Raw genomic sequence first — 11,413 nt, 5'->3', positions numbered from 1 at the left:
TTCTTCTGGGGCTGATGCCCACCAGTATGGATGGGTAGATCTGCCAAGCTAGGGGTAAAGTAGAGCTTGGGGAGTGCCCATAGCTCAGAGAATTTTTGCTCAGAACAATATTGCTCAGTGGTGGTACATCATTTTACATACTAAGTGCAACAAGCATATTTGTAAACTCAGAGATCTACTTGTATCAATAGCCACCTGAAGGGCTTTTCTGCTTGCCCTTGCTGGGCAGGCACGTTAATGCTACTCTGTCTCCTACTTCTCCTAATTAACAAGTAGAGCTAAAATATTCATCACTGTCATACAAGAAATTGAGTTGCAAAGCCTCTGGAAGGAGTAAAGATTTTCCTTGGACTCCAGTTTCCTTATTCCTCTGTGTACCACTGAATTGACAAAGAAAGTGTAAAAATAAATCTTTGTGACTGTTTAGTAGCTGCCATTTTGGCTAAGAAAAATAGATCTGGTGGCTCAACACTACCTGTTCAGCCTGAAGGGACCTCTATTCAATAAACACAGACCAAAGCAGTCATCTGCACCAAATACACATTAGTTAACAAATGTGATGGGAAAGTTTCTAAGGGCCACTGCTGTGAAAAATTAATCATGTCAAAACTTTATCATATGTTCTCTGAAACAGCTGGCTGTTTGTCCCCAGGATTTGGTTTCAATAACCTTTTGCTGAAAATATGTCTTCCAATACATGCTACTGACTTAGATTAGAACAGTCTAATGTTCTGACCTCTAGAATTTCTCTCATTTTTGTTGTGCAGAATGCAACACAGGCAGCAAGTCACTTTTGTTGTTTCTCTTAAATGTATTCTCATATTCCTCTATTTTCTCTTGACATGTGTCTTCCTCTCAAAATGTTGTGATTCTGAGGTCACAGCCTGCCATAAAAAAATATATAAAAAATGTTAAAACATCACCAGACTTTACAGAAGGAAATTTCAAAGCAACCCATCTTCTATGTTTACTGCGGCATTTATTACATTTTTTAAAATCAGAGAACTGCTTCTTTGTGGAGTCCACTTAACTGAAACTGATTCGTTGCAGCCACTGAAAGACTGAGAAAGCCACAAAGCCTATAGATAGTGTCCTTATTTGCAAAGAGAAACTTTTCACCTGTTCTATTTCTCTATAAGGGTTTTTTAGTTTGTGTTTTGGGTTCGTTTGTTGTTTGAAGGTTTTCTGGCTCTTACTTGTAACAGAGTTAGAAGTTAGCTAAGAAAGGTAAAGACAGTCTTCTGCACATGAAGCTAAACCTGCTTTTCTAGCTCCCATAATCTTCTTAGACCTCATGGACCACAGCTGGCTGCTTCACAGCCTGCATGTCTGTGTTGGAATAGTGTGAAGAACGTATTGTGTTGGACTGGTACAAACCTCTTACTTCTATGCAGGGGTGCTGCTTCACTAAAACATTATTGTTTTCTCCTCTTTGCCAGGGACTTTTCAACTAATAGATCAACAAATAAAATGCCTCTGGTTCAGAAAGAGAATAAAAATTACTCTGGCAGAATGCTGTGCTGTTGACAGGTGATTTTTCTAAGAAAAGTACTTGCCTAGGGGTAATGGGCATAATTGGATACTGTCTTCCTCCAGTTTAATGCCAGGCTTTGCAGACTAAAACAAGGCCCTTTGAATTCAGCAAGCCATTATTTAAAATAGAAAACAATTATCTTGTGTTCTGACTAATGTCTGGTAAAAAATAATTTGATTAACCAAATATGAGAATGATAGGAAATGTTGGTGTTGGCTTGTCCCAGTATTTTCCAAATAGTAGAGTACAGTAGTTATGCAATACATTTCCATGCAATGAAAGGCTTTTTTCCACATGTTGCAAAATGGATGATACTTATATAATTATGGTAAATGTATAAGAGGGGGGTACTGCTTTTCATCAACTTCATTTTTTATGCTGACATCTGGACAGCTTCAGTGTGGCCAAAATTAGTCCCTCAAGCATAACTTTTGTTCTTTCCTTCATGGCTCCCTTACTCCTGGAGAACTTGGGTCCTTATTGTGATGGCTATCAGTAGTCCAATCTGGAACTCTTATATGAAATATATTAAAAATATGTGCTTTAACAAAAGCTGTGGGAAACAGGATGTAAAAGACAAAAAAGCAAAGATGGCTTATGGGCTGATTATACAGAAAGAGAATTTCTGCCACAGATTTAAAAGCTATGCACCCTTCCACTCACAAAGAAAAAGGATAATAACACCAGAATCAACCCAATACTTTACCCAAAGTAAAAAACCTCCAAGCCCAAAAGACCAAGGACAGTATACCAGAACACTAAGGGTAAATGTTTCTAATTACTCTTATATCTTTTCCTGTTTCAGATTAAAAAACAAATGTGTATACTTCTCTATTGGCTCAAAAAACTTCTTCCTCTGATGGCCTTATTTTTTTTATTTGTCTACCCTGAAACTCCCATTTATTTACCCATGTTTATTCTTAGAGAATGTTTTGTTCTTTCCCTTTCTCAAGATACAGAATACTATTTCTATATACTATTAAAAAGAAACAAACAAAAAAAGTGTGATTCTCCCCAGTTTTCTCCAAGAAAGAGGCAAGCAGTCACAACGCACTCTCCGAGGCCTGGGCCAAAGAGATGTACAACTTCTTCAAAAGTCTGCCTCAGCAGCAGTCCCTGTCAGCCCTCTGCCCATCACAGCCAAGGCAGTAAGTCCACGGCAGAGTGCCTTGGAAGTGCCTTCTTTGCAGTTGGGAGCTCTGGCAGGCTTTGTGCAGATCTCTTAGCTACAACTGTTTAAGATTATTTAGTGGCTTTTAAACACTGTTCATGGCCATTCTGAACAAGCCCACAGAACATCTGCACAGTGTCTGCTAGCTGTGCTCAGGGAGTGTATCAACAATCCTATATTGTTCTAAGCAAACATATTTCAGTCCAGATTTTTTCCTGTGTCTCACTGTCCTCTTTGAGCATTGAGGAGGCTGTGACCTTCATTGATTCAGGCATGGAAACTATAATAATAATACTGAGCAGTTATATTTGCTTTGGAAAAGTAATCGTATTGTTCTTCTCTTTTAAAGCTTAAACTAACAGTCAGCATGAATGTCATCTTTATAAAACTATAGGAAACCTACAGTGTCTGGTATTAATAAATGCCTCTGTGTTCAGTGTGTGAAGAGGGTTGGGGCTGAAAGGAGAGAATGAAGTCCTCATGACAGAACTCAGGGGTAGTCTCTCTTGTGAGTGTTTTTATGAGATGCAACTGCTACAGAAGTGCATCTTGCACACCCCAAGGCAATCAGTTTGCTCGTCAAGGGAGCACAGTGATAATTTATTCCTGACAGGAGAGGAGAGCCCATAATGGTGGTCTGAACTGCCACTGCTGTTTGCTGACTCAATTCAAGTCTCCTCTGAACTGCTGATGGTGTGATCAGAGGAAGAAATCCTGATGGGGAATTCCCTCCTGATGGGGAATTCCCCCCTGATGGGGAGAGATAGCAACCTCACCGAAATCAGTGAGCCCTGCACTGCATCATAGTCAATCCCAAACACTGCTGAATTTTACTTTTCATAGAATCATCTAATAGTCCTGAAGTGCAAGCAATAAGAAGCAAAAAAACTTTATAAGGATAAAGGTGACAGCAGAGAATTATGCACCATCTAGTACTGTAACTGTGGACTGCAATCACTCAGAAAGTTGATGTAATTTCCACAGTATTTTTCATAACCTACTTGCTGTTGTAATGACTGCTGATTGAGGACAGTGGTGGAAGATTTGTCTCAAGGTTATTATATATACAGGGCAGGGTCTCAAGAGAACTGGATGTGGTTCATGGCTCCTCTTCAGTCCTTCTGCACGGATTCAAAAGAGTCACTTAATCTTTCCCAGCTCCTTTCCTTGCCTGCAAAAGAATAATGTTTTCTGTCTGTTAAAGTTTTTAGCTGTCTAATTCCAAAGTGTAACTGCATTGTATGTTTATACTGCTGAAAATACATGTGGCTTTGATCTCAACAGTGGCCAATATGCAGTCATTAATAAAAATAGTATTAATTAAAAGTAAAGACCTCATTACATTTTAATAGGGCTATATTAGACAACAATGGCTGTACATACTGAATTAATGTAATTTTCACAATTATGCTCAGATTAGGGATTGATTTTGGCTGGAAACAATTGAAAAAAGTTGTGCCAGCAGCTGTGAAGTCAGGAATAACTGCTGGGTTTTATTTTTCTCTCTTGGTATTCTTACAGTTCAGTCAGTAAAAGAAGGAGGTAAGAAGCATACAAAATGTTCTAATGGTGTCCAGCAGTACTTTTCTGAAGTTGGTCATCATTGGTAAGCAGGCATAGCTCAAACTCACTGCTTTTATATGGTCCTAAGAATAAATGGATCAAAGCAGATTGTATCATGGTAAAGTCAAAAGATATGTAGCTATTATGCTTTAAATCTTGTTTCCTTTTGTAAATCACTCACAGAGCTAATTTTCACAACCTACCCATCCTATAAAGCCCCAGAGAGTGTAAAAGTGGAGGCCTAGCATGCACCTTATTTCTGTATGAAAATGGGTTTTTCTGGATGATATTTCACACAAACACAGTTGTCAGGAGGCCAAAAATGTATGTACAGTTCTTGAAATGTATGCCAGTTCTTGAAATGAGTTCACCTTTCAGCTCTGAACACAGGCTGTACAGAAAGGCCCTGATAGTGAAAAGGCAAGCAGGGAGAGACAAGGAACAATGCTGCCTTGCTAACAGACTCTTCAAAAGACCATATTTAAGAGGAAGACTTATGCACGAAGTTGTACATCTCCAACTCAAGCCTTGAAGAGTGTATTGTGACTGCTTCTGTCTTTCTGGGACACAATTAGGGAGAATCACAAGAGTTTTTTATTTCTTTTTGATAGCATATAGGAATATTTTTTCTGCAACTTGTGCTTGCCCCATGATTGGGCCATGATTTGTATTCAGAAATATAAACTGAATAACTTTTTCACAAACCCAGAATAAGTAGTCACTCTGCTGTTTTGTCCATGACTTTTAGATCAGACCAAGACTTTAAAATCAGTCATCCTCTTTCTGATATTTGGCTAATCCAGGTGAGAAGAAAGCCAGCACCTTACACAGATTATTTATGCTTGACAACCTGGCAGAATGTCTAGAACACAAAATATTAGAAGAGTGTCTTAAAAAAAAAAAAAAAAAAGTGGAGTTTTTTAAAATTTAAAAATACATGTATGAATTTTTCAGTTTCCCTTTTGACTTCTGAGTCTTCTGTGTTGTTTTTGCAGACTTCTGCCTGCAACCAAATATGTAAAGCAAAAATATTTCAAATCTCTGTATCTAACATCATTAGAGCTTGTTAACACCTTAAACTCATTAACTAACCAGCTGGACTATGCAGAGAGATCATGTGTCTCATGTAGCCCATGCTTTGGATACAAATTTTCATTAATTTAAAGAAATTCTGAATTCTCTAAGTGTTCTCTTCCCATCAAATAAAATTTCTGCTTGTGAGTGATGGATTACAAACCATCACAGGTGGAAACATGTTGAAATAAACAGCCAGTTTACAATTCTTACTTTCAGTTTGGTGCTCAATAGTCTTGGTTTTCGGTTCACAGCTTGTGCTGTGCCCTCTGTCTCTTCCTCTTGATTCGGTGATCTCTCCTTTAAGGTGATGTCAACAGATTTAATCATTATATCACTAGTTTTGGGCAGATGAAAATAACAAAACCAGTGCATTAGAAGCTTTTTAGGAAGAGAAAAAAAGTATAAACCATCAACTACCAAGAACAAGGAAGGTAATGGAGAGAGAAAGAAGTTCAGACACACTTCCACTGACACAAACTAATAGCACTGCAATTGAGGCTGATGCAGTGACAAGAATCCTCATTATCTGCCAAGAAAAAAGAAATGCATGACCAGAACTGGCATATAGTAAATTCCAGCTTTGCTGGAGAAGGAGACAGCAGGTGCCATCAAGAAACATTATCATTGTGATCATGAAAAGAAGAATCCCACATGTGCTGTTTGTGGCTCAGAAATGCCACACATCTCCCTCCTTTCAGTGCCTCAAGACACCCAGATGTAGCAAAGGGGATAATGTGGAACCCAATTCCCTTGTGAACCAGTGCAGAATGGGAACCAGCCTCACTGCAGCTGTGTTCTCATACAAGATTTCCTGGCATGTGAACAACACAGACATTTTAGATTTTTTGCAGAGGAGGCAAAGTCACCAGCTCCTTGAAAGGAGAAGAAAGAGCACAGAGCCAAGCTTTTAGTGAAAATTAACAGTGCTGTATAAAGTCACTAATTAATACTCTGTTATGCTGTATCCATGAGTCTGAAAGAAGCTGCTAAAATGTGGAGTGTGAAATAGAATTTTTCTTCTATTTCATAGGAGGCATGTCTAAATACACAGAAGGAAGGACTGAGCACATATGGGTATGACATCTGGGTGGGCAAAGAGAAGTTGTCTGTAAACTGGACATCCTTCAGGAGCTGACGTCTGAGGACAAGGTTAAACCTCAGCACCCATCAGCTGTTTCAAATAGTAGGGCACACCATAATAGATTTTGGACTTACCCACCCTAATGACTATTGACAAATTTATGTGGTCACTATCACACCCAAAGTACATTTTATTATGTTAAAGCATATGGCAAATGAACCCCTTAATTATTATTACATCCATTTATGCTGGAAATATGTCAGTCCAGCTAAATGTGTGAACATTTGACCACTGTCTCTGCTTCCTTTTTGATGCAGAAGTTTCTGGCCTTGTTCCCAAAACTCCCACAGAGCCATCAAAACAGCAGTAGGGGACAATCTGGCAGAGACCATGTGGCTGGGAGTCAGGAGACCTGGGTTCTGGTCTGGGCTTTATCACAGATTTCCTGTGGACATGAGATGAGTTCACTTAATCTCACACTCCCTTAGTTTCCTCTTTTGTAGAAGGATGATAATAAGCACCCACTTAGCAAAGGAGTTGTGAAGGCAATTAATGTTTCTAAAGCCTGTCAATGTCCATAAGTGTAACCACTAAATAAGCAAAATATATTACAACTATTATTTATTTTACTATGTGAATATTGCCAAAGCCTGCAAATTTCCCTCAGAGTCTGCAGATGAATTAACCGTTTTCCTAAATACTCATGTGAGAAAGAAACTATGGCCAAGGAAACTATTGAAACCTGCTTGAGGGAAGTAGCTAATGAACGAACGGCTCACCCTGGGAAGGTAGAATTTAGACTTGAAATCCAGACATTTGGTGTTCCCAGGCCACTTCGTGTTAGCAAGCTGCTGGTTAGACCAGATGACCCATTCTGGTCCTTTCCACCATTACCTATTTTGATTATGTGGTGTAGGAATCAATGATTATTTTCAAAGAGTCCATCATTTAATGATGTCCACTTTGCTAACTTGAAAAATAAATACTAGATTTTGCTAATTAATCTGATGTGTTATGGATTTCCCAAGTTCTGATGACAATATACAGTGGAAGTGCTTAACTCAAAATCTAAATATTTTTTACTATCAAATTATTGTTTTCACAAAGCCATCCTTTTAAAATTAAGTACACTCATGATCTGGTACATACTAAAAAACCCAGAGTGTATTTTGCCTTAATAAAAATAAATAATTTTCAGTTCTCATTACCTCATTATCATGACTGCTACAACAATTTATGGATTATTTCTGCTGATAACAATTTTAATTGAATATATTTTAAAGCATTTTCTGATAGAACCATTTACCATGATGGGAATTTAAGTATCTCTTACCACAAATATTTTGTGACATGTTATTTTCTGATGTGACCAGTGGTATGAACCAGTTTATCTGTATTACTCACAAATGCAAAACACTCAGAACTTCTCAGATCAGCTAATGCACCTGAACATCATGAACCAGAAAGCATTAACATCTGCTAAACTCTCATATGAATATTAAAAGTTCCCAGCATTTCACAGACATTACAACTTTGCATTATACAGGTACATCAATCTACTTATTAGGAGACCATAAAGGAGGGCATTTGGAATGTAAACATTCTGAAATATTTAGAGGCAACCTGTTCCAAATTCAGGAGTAGGCTGGAGACCCACTGGGGTGGGACAAGATACAGAAAAGCAGTGCTCTCACACTTTTTCAGGTCTGTGTTTAATATGTTACAACCCCTATTTAACATCTCTTTTGGAGCTTTGTCTATTCTGCTTTTTAGTTTCAAAATTTCTGTGAAATGTTTTTCTGCATGATTGCCCTTATGGAGTATAAGAACCACAGAGCAAAACAGAATGTACCCCCTTGTCTCATCCTGGATCAAAACTGTGTTCCAACATTTTAAAAAATATTAAATGAAAGAATTATATAAGTAATACTAGACCAGATTAAATCATGAGTATCAAACTGGCTGCACCACATTGATATTACTGTTGTGAACACAAATATAGAGGAATTCTAATCAAGAAGAAATTTTGCAAGAAACACAAAGGCTTTAAAACAGCACAGAAAACCAAGCCAACAAGAGAATGGGTCATAAAGATGGAAGTCCTTATTTAATTTAGTTTATGTTACATTTTAATAACCTTGCAGAGACAATAATCTGAAGTACATAATTACAATATTCACATATTCTTTAAAGTATTGACTGTCATGGGTCCAACTTCATGCCTGACTGGAAATATAAAATACATTCTGACAGTCCTTACTTCCATTTAATGAAATAAATGGGTTCTTTTCTTTCTCTTCCCTGTCCAATTCCCACTGCCTCACCTTAGTGTGGAACTCTATGCTTGAAATGAGAGCAAAGTGGAAAATGTCTCCTTTGCTTCCAAGGTATCACTCCAGCAAAAGCTGGAAACTTCCAGTAGATGATATTCAACATTCCTTGCCCCAAATAAATGGATTAATAAATGCAGTGCTCTCTGTGCAATGCCAAGGAGAAGATCAAAAGGGATATTCCTTCCACCCTTAACGCACAAGTGACAGATATTCTTATATGCACAGTCAATGAAACAAACTGCATTCTGTAAGCAAGTTGCTTTCAGTTAGCCCCACATCAAGAAATAGTAGTAAGGAATCCCACTGTAAATTACCTTAAGCTAAGTTAGAATAAGATTCCTCCTTCATCCAGCATCTCCTGTACATTGCATTGCATTGCTATTTCAGCAGGACTTCAGAGATCTACTTGAGAGATTTATTTCTGCACAAATAAATTACAATCTTCGGCTTGATAATTTATCATCCTGCAGATTTACATATGCTTCAATCAATAAATCTGGCAAGGAAACTCAGTCAAGCTTATGTGATCAGATTCTTATCTAATAGGTGTTAAAAATGGTGGGAAGTCTGTAATTGATAGTTGGGTTGCCTTTTTTTTGGACATGGCATAATACATGCAATGAATGGATCCCCCCTGTATTCCCCCTGCAAACACTTTCCACTGGCCACCTGTAGGCGTGGTTTCATCGTCACTTGTGGCAAGAAGAAGAAAATGCTCTTTTCCATGAACACAGAACCAAAGAGATTTTTGGTTCAGTGGAAATTTCTCTGAATTCTTATTACAGAGCCTCTGCACCAAATGAGGGAGCAATGAAAGATCTGCACTAGCTGGTCTCTGAGTATTTGGGAGTGGAATTATCCTGTACAAAGCGAGAATGCCTGCAGCTGTTGGAGCAGAGCTCAGAGAAATATGCCAACATTTTCACAGTGCAAGAGCAGATGTGGTTGAAATTGTTGAGACGAAACAAGGGCACAAGGTCAAATGCAGATTTTCCATATCAGTTTTTTCAAATGTCTTTTCTGATTAAAGCAAGGATGGTACTTGGCCATCACAGCTTGGCCAACACAAATCTTATGAAAGGCATATTGGTCAGGAAACAGAAGCTAGTGTAATGTATTCCAGCTCGTAACAATACTACCTCATGAATAACGCTTCGGTTTATTTTTATTTCACTTTTTAAAAGTTATGAATATGTAGTGCAGTGCCTACTCTCAGTCTTATGAATGCATGTAAACACTCATTAATGTTAACAGGAAACGTGTATGATTTTCAAAGGAAATGTAGACTTTTCCTTCTCCCTCCACACCCTATTTTGCTAGGCAGAGTTTGAGGGGAAAACACTAGAGGCATCCTGCTTGGACTGGTGGTTTTGATCAGCACCATTTTGCTTCATACACTGTTTTACAGAAGAAATTTAATCTCATCTTTCCTACAGAAATATGAGATGAGACTCTTGGTCAACAGAGCCATGTACTGGGCTGAGCAGGATGCCAGCACATTCACCATCCTGAACACTGGCAATATCAAAGAGAAGGTGACAGACCTCTAGAGGGAAGAGACTAGGTTAAAAAAATCAACTTGAAAAAAATAAAGAAATCATCTATCAAGCCATTCTCCACTTTTGAATGTCAAAGCTGTACAGGAGTCCCCAATTTCTCAGTATGATGTGAGGCTTTTCTAGAAAACCAACTTTTTAAATGAAAACTGAGATTGCCTTTTAATCACAGAGCTGGGAGACATGAAACAATAAGGAAAGCATCAAATGCTGTGAGATCTATCATAACATCTCAGGATTTGGCAAGGCTGCATCCCAGTTTATAGCTGAGAGAACTCATATCCCAAGCAAGTGTTATTTGCTGCTGAACACAGCACTCCTGGGTTCTGCTGATCCAGGACCCTTCCTGAAGTCAACCGGGCTCCACTCGCATGACACCGGATCAGCACAGTGCTGAACCAGACCCCAACTTTTATTGACTTTTCAGGCAGTCTGCCACTTGGCAGGAGAACTTAGATTCAAAACATAAAAGCCTCTCATATTTTAAAGCATGAGGGATTCACTGATAACAGCAACTGGAAAGCTGAAATTGAAACAAAAAAAGGCACAGTACCACATTACCAATTCCCTGAGCCATCTTGTCCCCTTCACTGTGTCTTTAATCTCTATGCACTGATTACTAATCATTTTTTGCTTGGACTAGAAAATGACAGTTAATGTTCCAGGTTTTTATCCTTAATGATTATTTCATACTAGTAATATTTCAGTAATGCAATCCTATTTTCTCACAGAATGGGTTGGGGTTGTTTTGTTCTTTTTCAATACTCTAAACTATTTTGAATATTTTCAATATTTTTAACTTCTGGACAAGCGACAAATATTAGAACTATGAGCTGGATTGAGTAGTGTTTGCCAGACAGATTAAATCTCCTGAGAATTTTTTGCTCCATTCATGGACAAGCAACCAAGCATTATTTGCTGGAGTCTGTATGTGCACATTTAAATTTTGGGTTTTGACAAATATTCATGTTTGTGACTTGGACATTTTTTTTCTTCAGAGAATTTTTTCAGTAAAATTCTGTTGCTCCAGAAAGCAAAACAGAAAGTGTAAAGCCATCAGGGGAGCAAACAAATTAGCATTTTTATTGCAAATTTGCA

This window comes from Passer domesticus, chromosome 3 (genome assembly GCF_036417665.1).
Source record: "Passer domesticus isolate bPasDom1 chromosome 3, bPasDom1.hap1, whole genome shotgun sequence".
Taxonomy (NCBI): domain Eukaryota; kingdom Metazoa; phylum Chordata; class Aves; order Passeriformes; family Passeridae; genus Passer; species Passer domesticus.
This window is presented reverse-complemented; position numbering follows the sequence as displayed.